Source organism: Boleophthalmus pectinirostris, unplaced genomic scaffold (genome assembly GCF_026225935.1).
Source record: "Boleophthalmus pectinirostris isolate CB_2022bp ecotype Guang Dong unplaced genomic scaffold, ASM2622593v1 HiC_scaffold_12, whole genome shotgun sequence".
Lineage (NCBI taxonomy): Eukaryota > Metazoa > Chordata > Actinopteri > Gobiiformes > Gobiidae > Boleophthalmus > Boleophthalmus pectinirostris.
The window spans coordinates 3,021,791-3,030,386 of NW_026571018.1; the positions used below are offsets into that span (position 1 = coordinate 3,021,791).

At 39.1% G+C, this 8,596-nt stretch overlaps 1 protein-coding gene and 1 long non-coding RNA gene across 3 annotated transcripts in view; one reads left to right on the plus strand and one right to left on the minus strand.

Moving 5' to 3' along the window:
- Positions 1-620, minus strand: part of amot (angiomotin) — a 55,592-nt gene extending 54,972 nt beyond the window's left edge. Inside the window, exon 1 of the mRNA XM_055148676.1 lies at positions 201-620. The gene's annotated coding sequence lies outside the window, so the exon portion shown is untranslated. The remainder of the gene's footprint in view (positions 1-200) is intronic.
- Positions 621-710: 90 nt separating this feature from the next.
- Positions 711-3,203, plus strand: LOC129407420 (uncharacterized). Of its 2 annotated transcripts, XR_008631528.1 has the most exons (5): positions 711-1,484; positions 2,028-2,062; positions 2,153-2,304; positions 2,512-2,604; positions 2,914-3,203. It is a non-coding gene; the product is annotated as an uncharacterized LOC129407420 (long non-coding RNA). The 2 variants fall into 2 exon arrangements; XR_008631527.1 differs by lacking the exon at positions 711-1,484 and having other exon boundaries at positions 1,527-2,062.
- Positions 3,204-8,596: the final 5,393 nt, after the last annotated feature.

Below are 8,596 nucleotides of genomic sequence, written 5' to 3' on the forward strand. Positions count from 1 at the left end.
CGATATTTCACGAAATAAACCTCGCACGGGGCCAGTTTCGGCGTTTTCGAGGTTAGAAAGTGGACGAAAACCTGCAGAAAATACCCTGAAAAAGTTGCCATCTTTAATGTAGCCGCTACAGCTGTGCAGAAAGAATGAACCGGCGAGCGAAAAAAGCGCAAAACGACGTGGAAGAAAAGTTGCGGAAAAGTTAGATTTACCTCTTTTTCCTTTGCAAAACCAAAATCCTTCCGTGTTAGCAGCTGTACGTCCACATTCTTCGGGGTTTTTGCGCTGGTTTCCCTCGAAGAAAAAAACCCAAAAAAAACAAAAAAAAAGAAAACGACCGAAACGCCGCTTCTCCTCGGACTTCCGACGACAGCGCCGCTCGGCCAGAGTCGCTACCCGCCGACGGGAGCTTGTCGTCGGCCACAGGAAGCGCGGAGACGTGGGGCCCCGGTGGTGGTGGTGGTGATAGCGGCGGTGGTCGGTGCCGGCGGCGGGGGCTTCATGGTCGGCGCCGGGGCGGACGGAGGAGCGGTGTCGTCGTCGCGGGGAGAGTGCGGGACATGGGGGCCGCGGGGTTTGGCGGAGGAGAGGGGCCCGGGGTGAGACGCAGGAAGCCCGGGCTGACGCTGGAATGCGCGGCCCTCCCCCCGGACCACCCCCACCACCTCCACCCCACCTCCTCCACCCCACCTCCAACCTCGACCGGAGGATGGAGCCCAGGAAAAAGTGAAGGGAACGGGAAATCCCTCCTCTTTTTCTCTTTTTTTTTCTCTTTTTTTCACTTTTTATCGGAGAGAAGAGTTTTTATTATCTGTTTAAGCTTCAACAGCAGCGACAGAAGAACAGAAACAACTGACTCTTTTATCATAAACTACTAAAATACTACTACTACTACTACTACTACTACTACTACTACTACTACTACTAGGTTAATTACCTTTGCCAATTCAACAAAGATACCAGCGATTTTTCCCAGTTTTATACAAGAAATTACTAAATCAGGTCTAAACCAGGACAGAATCAGGTCTAAACCGGGTCTAAACTGGGACTAAACCAGGTCTAAATTAGGTCTAAACCAGGACTAAACTAGGACTAAACCAGGACTAAACCAGGTTTAAATTAGGTCTAAACCAGGACTAAATCAGGTCTAAACCAGGACTAAACCAGATGTCCCAGTTTTTGTCAGTCTGATTTCTGCCAGCAGTACACTGTAAACCCAAATTTTCTTTTACATATTAAGCCATGCTAATATTACTAATCTTTTTAATATTTTGCAAAAGGCGGGACCATTACTAAACAAAGTGTGAATTGTAAACTATTTTAAACTAGTATTTGCTGTACTCATGGCTCTGAGTGGAGACGCTCACACTTGTATGTTTTTACCGGTGAAGGGAGGTGCTTAGCACCTGAACAATCCCAAACTGCACCAAACCACATCTGACTTCTGCTCGGACTGTTGGCTTCAATTCAGCGTCAGTCTGCTTTATCATCATATGGTAAGTGAATAAATATGGTTTCTGTTCCCGTGAGACTGAATAGTTGGTGACATTGGTTGACGCTTGCAGCCAAATAAGACTAAAGTGAAGTGAACTTGTGGTCACGATGCGCTCGTTATCATCTGTTAGCCGCTAACAGAGAACAGCTAATGCTAACAGTTAACGGTGTCTGAGCCGGTACTACCGGCATCTTTACCGGCCCGGTAGAGATGCGCGGAGGGCGGACTCCGCGGCTAAACCGCGGCTCGGGCGGATGACGCGACGAAAAATACTATTTTAATCAAATTCGGGCGGGTGGCGGTTTAACGACGCATGGACCCATAGAACTTCTCACGGGCGCCGTGTCTTCTCACGTACACCGTGTGCACCGCGCCTTTTTTTTAATCGAGACTCGTTTTCGTTGTTTGCTATATGATTGTTCTAAAATCTAAAATCGTGGGTGCAAATGGAGAGTTTGGAGTTCAAGTTTTTAGATTATCACCACAAAATTGCATAAAAGCTTTGGTTGGAATTAAACACTAAAACATATTTTGTGTTTTACAGGTGACTACCCAACAGGCTGTGGAGCTGTAAATACTGTGAGTTCAGCTGTGATAAGAGAAGTTACTACCTCAGACACTACAGAACACTAATTTTCTTTTCTTTTTTTTTTTTTTTTTTTTTTTTAGATTTGTCTGGAATTCAAAAGGATTGTGGGAAAAGACCTGCACCAGGAATTTTATTCTGCCCTTGATAACCACACTACCCATTTTATTGAAAGTTTTAAAGCTAAGAGGGGCAGCGTGGGTGACAGTTGGCACAGCTTTTGCAGCAAATACAGGTAAAACTTTTGTAACCCGGATAAAAATACATGTGCAGTAAAAGCATAAGTTCATAACATAGTTAATCTAAAATGGATAAAAAGATAATTAATTTTTTATTAAAATACATAGTTCATTTTAATGGTTAAATGTATATTTACAAAAGTGTTTGCGTCTCTGTATATTTCTTTTAATTTATCATACAGTATCCATTTTCTGTCTTACAGTCACTGGATTCTACTGAAAAAAGGACAGTCACACTAAGAGGTCTTCCTTACTTACTCGGAGACAGTCCCACCGAATTCTTCAAATCTAGCTTTGTAAGTGTACATTTTGTTTGTAATGTGAAACTTTTAGAATGTGACATTTATTGTATAATTTGAATATGCCAAAACTGACAAGTAGTCTATACATTACGAGCTTCAGCCATTCCATGAATATTATTTATCTTAAAGTCAGATTATTATTGATTTTCAAATATTTGTTTGAACATTTATCAGTTATCATGTCAGCATAAATTGAATTTCATACAATTTATGTTTTGTCATTCTTATTGAGTCTGTTGTAGTTCAGTAATTTCATTCACTAATGGTTATGTTTCTGGCATTAATGTTTTTTGTTTTCTTTAGGATGGTGATGAATCCTTTCGCCAAATGGACATTTGGATCTTGTTAGTAAATCTGAAGGTGTCTCTCTTCCAACACCAGATCTTCACCCAGCAAGCCTGAAAATCATCATTGAGGGTGAAATTGTTATGGACAAGCTGACAACCCTTATAACCCCTTGTTTGAATTGTGAAATGTAAAACACAAAAGCAAATGCTGTTACAGGGAACAAACAGAAGACTGCACTTTATTCAGGTTTAAGCATGTTATTATTGCACTATTTTTGCAATAAATTTGTGAGAAAAAAATTGTCATTTTATGTCAATTATTAAAAAAATAATATGATGTATAATTTGCATCTAATTATTATAATAAACATATTCAATAAATACTCATAAATATCAGAAATACATACTGATAAAAATAAGTAATGATTACTGTAATACACAAGTAATGGTTAGTTAATTACTTGTAAACATTAGTTTTAGAAACTTAAGTTCTTTAGTAATGGGTTATCTTGGACAGAAGACTTTATGTAAACAGAGCTTGATTTGTTTAGTTTTTGATATTGTAAAAACTAGACATCCCAGTGCAATCACTTACCACGCGCGGTTTTAGTAATGATTACTAATTTGGGTTTACAGTGTAAAGAGGAGCATAAATTAGTATTTGTTCGGCCACACCGGCTTGTTAAAGCCTGATCTCGTCAGATCTCAGGAGCTCATCAGGCTGGGCCTGGGCAGGACTTGGATGGAGACACTGGGAATTCCAGGTGCCACAGGAGGCGCCAGTGGCAAAAGACTGTCATTGTGTTTTTAGGAAAGACACTTCACCCACATTGCCTTGTATGAAAGTGATGTGTGTGTGTGAGTGATGGTGCTGGTCGGAGGGACCGATGGTGCAGATTGGCAGCCTCGCTTCCGTCAGTCTGCCCCAGGGCAGCTGTGGCTACAGTAGTAGTTTACACCACTGAGTGTGGAGTGACTGAATAATGATCTGTAAAGCGCTTTGGGGATCTTGAAAGGCGCTATATAAATTCAATCAATCAATCAAAAATACAGAAAACCGAGTTTGAAAATGACCATAAGGGGAAAAAAAAAGTCTCTACACCACCTCACATGAGAACAGAGAAAGTTACACACTGTTTTCACCGTTTTACTTTTACCGACCATCCTGACCCGGGTCTGTCCCTGGTGTGAAATTTCAGAAAAGTTCGTGGCTTGTTGATACTTTGCAGTGACATCCCGCTGGAGGGGTGTTTCTCTGTATTCTATTGCCAAATGTTCGTTAGTTACCATGGTGACACGAAGCAAACATTAACATTAACTAGTAAAAAGTCTTTAGATCGTCTGAAAACTCTTGAAGAGCTTAAAGAGCGGATTTTTAGGAGCCTGTGATCAGTCGGAGCGTTCATGATTCTGTTTAGGAGTTTGATTTAGTTCTTGTTAAAATAAAACTTAAGTGTGAGATCTTCAGACAGAGCGGTGCCTCCAATTAGCATCACACCCCCAGAGAATGTTTGATGACGTCAGCAGCAGAGAATCAGTTTGTGGTTTTCAGATTCTTCGTGTGATTATGTCAAACTCCCACATGGACTTGTCCCTGTTGATAACATCGTGGGTTCAATATTTTATCTTATCGAGAGACGTTTTTCACAACAGTCTGAAGTGGAACAGCTGTAGGTTTGCAGAACTTCTGGTTAATGTTTTGTTTTTGTTTTTTTTAAATGGCAAAATATCTGTGTAAATGTGTGTCGTTTTCTCCAAGAACAAGCTCCACAAAGGACAAACATGAAGAAATTATCCATGATTATCAAGGGAAGAAAGACAAAAACTCAAAGGCGAACAACGACGACGAGCATTAATGTCCTGGAATTTTGTAAATTCAATGAATGTTTTGGAAAAGTCAAGGAAATTTAGTATCTGTTTTGCAGCTGACGATAATGTGAATACTGTATTTTCACTATATATATATATATATATATATATATATATATATATGCTCTGGATTATAAGACGCACTGTCATAAATGGTCTAAACCAGAACTAAACCAAGTCTAAACCAGGACTAAATCAGGATTAAACCAGGACTAAACAGAACTAAACCAAGTCTAACCAGGATCTAAAACCAGGATTAAACCACAGGACTAAACCAGGACTAAACCAGGACTAAAACTAAAACAGGACTAAAACTAAACCAGGACTAACCAGAACTAAACCACTAAACCAGGTCTAAACCAAGGTAAACCAGGATTAAACACTAAACAGGACTAAATCAGGTCTAAACCAAGACTAAACCAACTAAACCAGGACTAAACCAGGTCTAAACCAGGACTAAACCAGGACTAAACCAGGACTAAACCAGAACTAAACAAGTCTAAAACCAGGATTAAACCAGGACTAAACCAGGATTAAACCAGGACTAAACCAGGACTAAACCAGGTCTAAACCAGGACTAAACCAAGTCTAAACCAGGACTAAATCAGGATTAAACCAGGACTAAACCAGAACTAAACCAAGTCTAAACCAGGATTAAACCAGGACTAAATCAGGTCTAAACCAAGACTAAACCAGAACTAAACCAGGACTAAAACCAGGTCTAAACCAGGACTAAACCAGGACTAAATCAGGACTAAACCAGGACTAAACCAGGTCTAAACCAGGACTAAACCAGGTCTAACCAGGTCTAAACCAGGTCTAAACCAGGTCTAAACTAAACCAGGACTAAAACCAGGTCTAAACCAGGACTAAATCAGGTCTAAACCAAGACTAAACCAGGTCTAAACCAGGACTAAACCAGAAACTAAACCAGGACTAAACCAGAAACTAAACCAGGACTAAAGCAGGTCTAAAACCAGGTCTAAAACCAGGGACTAAACCAGAAACTAAACCAGGACTAAACCAGAAACTAAACCAGGACTAAAGCAGGTCTAAACCAGGACTAAACCAGGTCTAAACCAGGTCTAAACCAGGACTAAACCAGGACTAAACCAGGTCTAAACCAGGTCTAAACCAGGACTAAACCAGGTCTAAACCAGGACTAAACCAGGTCTAAACCAGGACTAAAACCCAGGACTAAACAGGTCTAAACCAGGTCTAAACCAGGACTAAACCAGGTCTAAACCAGGACTAAACCAGGGACTAAACCAGGACTAAACCAGGAAACTAAACCAGGACTAAACCAGTCTAAAAAGGACTAAACCAGGTCTAAACCAGGTCTAAACCAGGACTAAACCAGGTCTAAAAACTAAACCAGGTCTAAACCAGGACTAAACCAGGTCTAAACCAGGTCTAAACCAGGACTAAACCAGGTCTAAACCAGGTCTAAACTAGGTCTAAATCCAGGTCCAAACCAGGTCTAAAACAGGACTAAATCCTGCTGTGTGGACGTGTCTCCTCGTCTTCTATCAATAATATTTTTAATTTGGTTCAGTAAAGTCTGGACTTTTTATTTTCTTTTATCAGACAAAACATCTTAGGTGAAGATTTCCTCGTCTTTGCTTTCTCTACAGCAAATCAAGTAATCCAACGTATTCAGATTACATTACTCACTTTAAGTCATTTAATGGATTACGTTACAAACTACATTTTGGTGTATGTAATCTGTAATCTGTAGGGGATTACATTTGAAAAGTAAACTTCCCAACACTGTTTACAGGCCACGACGTTGTTTTATATTTTTCCAGTTCCTTGGTTTTGTTTGTTTTGATATCAGTGACTCTGCTCCTGCCTGATCCTCCAAACAAACACATCTTTTGCCGTTTCCTGGTTCTTTCCGTTCAAATCAGGAAATACCATGGGCTCATCGGTATCTCCTCAGGAAACGTGTGGACGGCAAGAACTCAGCCTGTTTTCTCATCACCGCACCGGCCCCAAAAGTCCAAAAGTCGAAAGCACGAAAACACGACGAGTCAAGAGTTCAGACGCCATCTCTCATTCAAGGTTTTTATTTTATTTATTTATTATTATTTTTTAACTTATTTTTATTAAATAATTTTGGTGCAAGCCACATAATTATGAAACAGCAGTAAAAATGCAACACAAGTAAAATGACAATAAAGTTACAGTGTAGATACAGTTATACACACAGTCTCCTCATTTATCATTCATAATATACAACACACACACTACAACAAATCAGAAAATACTACAAACAATCATCATCCATTTGAAATACAGGCCTGAACTGAAGACCATTTGTCCATGAATAAATCTTCATTTGTAAACTTGCAGTTATTTGCTCCATAACATATACATCATGGGTGTCAAACTCATTTTGGTCCAGGGGCTGTATCCAAACTACTTTAATCCCAAAGGGGCCGAAAAAAACCCCAAAGGCATATAAACCCAAAAATAGCAATAAGTTCAAATATTTGTGCAGAGAAACGCAAATTTATTACAGAAATCTTTTTTAATTGAGGACCTCTTTTTAAAGTTTTTTTTTTACAAAATATATGTATAATATTATGAACAACCTGAAACTTCAAGAAAAATACAATTTCAACACAATGTTTTAACATGAACTTGTATGTAAATAGGAATAAGTTAATTTTTGTTGTAAAATCCTGCACTCGGCTCCACTTTTCTCATGTTGGACATTTTTCTGATGAGGGTGTCAGGGTCAACAGTCAAAACGATCGTCCTTTAAGAGCGTTTGGAAACAGACAAGTCTTCATTTGTGCTGCTCTGGTGGGAGGGGCCACGTACAGAGACGCTGGAGACACTGCTGTGATAAACACCACAGAAAATTAACAAGATTTTAATAGAAAATATCATTAAAATATTTTTGTAGAAAATCATCCGAAGGCCAAATTAAAGGTCTCGGAGGGCCGGATCTGGCCCCCGGGCCGTATGTTTGACACCCCTGATCTACATCCTTTGGACCCGGTCAAGCAGAAGTAAACAACAAGGCCAAAAATTCAAGTGAATGCATCTGATATAAAAATGTATTGAACAGATACATATGTACTCTAGTTTATGAAACTGTTGACCTTTTTTTTCTGTACCATTTTTGGTTCTAAAGTTCCATATGTTTTTAAACAGACCATGTATGAAACATGGAAACAAATTATTTCCCAAATTTCAAAGACCTGAAAATCATGTCAATAAATGGATGTATTTCATCATATCTTGTGTTATTCCATCTTTGAACTGTTGATGAAGGTACATGATTAAAAAAAAAAAAAGTATTTAAAATGATAAAAATTTGCTTGAAAGGACTGACATATTTTATAGAAATACTTTTCTTTCATTTTGAAGTAATATTAAAGTATTCAGAAGAAAAAAGCGACAAATGATGTAAAATCCTGCACCTTCTACTTGTTTGCACAATTTTCCCTCCGTTACTTTTCCCTCCGTTACCATGACCTTTCTTAATAAAAAATCTCATGAGTCAAAAAGTCAGAGGTTTTTCAACCTAATCTTGTACCATATGGTAGAAAACTATATGAAGCAAATATTCAAACCAGTTTGTTAAGGATATGGAAGTGAGAACCAAGAGTTATCACTGTTTGGATTTATTGCCCAAAAAGTGCTGCATATAGGCAAGTTTCAGTTGACGTCATTGTTATTAAAAGCCCGTGTTGCATGCTGGGAAATATTTTGGTCAGAGGCAAGAAACACAGTAGTGGTCAAACACAGTGCGTAACCTCACGTATTTATCCCCGATAATGGTAAATTCCTGCTGCATTTTCAGATGCACAAATAGA